Source organism: Habropoda laboriosa, unplaced genomic scaffold, assembly GCF_001263275.1.
Source record: "Habropoda laboriosa isolate 0110345459 unplaced genomic scaffold, ASM126327v1 scaffold243, whole genome shotgun sequence".
Lineage (NCBI taxonomy): Eukaryota > Metazoa > Arthropoda > Insecta > Hymenoptera > Apidae > Habropoda > Habropoda laboriosa.
This window is the reverse complement of record NW_017100433.1, coordinates 754,133-754,437: the sequence shown is the minus strand read 5'-3', so window position 1 is coordinate 754,437 and position 305 is coordinate 754,133.

Here is a 305-nt window from a genome sequence, read left to right as displayed (position 1 = left end):
TCTCGATATCCACAAACTTTTTTTCTACGTGTTGAAAAATAATTTACCTGACTAGATTGTACCAGGTAAACGATGGTACAGGAATACACGCATCTTCGAGTTACTTTTCCCGCTTTTACGTTCTCGAGAACATTAGGTGAAAAACAAGCATAGTGGATACGACAACAAAATTTTTGACACAGTTTTTTAAATTCCATTTGATAATGGTGTTTTTGGATAAACGTAGTGTTTTTATATTTCAAAATATATTATTGATTACCGCTAGTCAATCTCCTTCTATTCGTCAAGCCATTTTTCCAACGTTG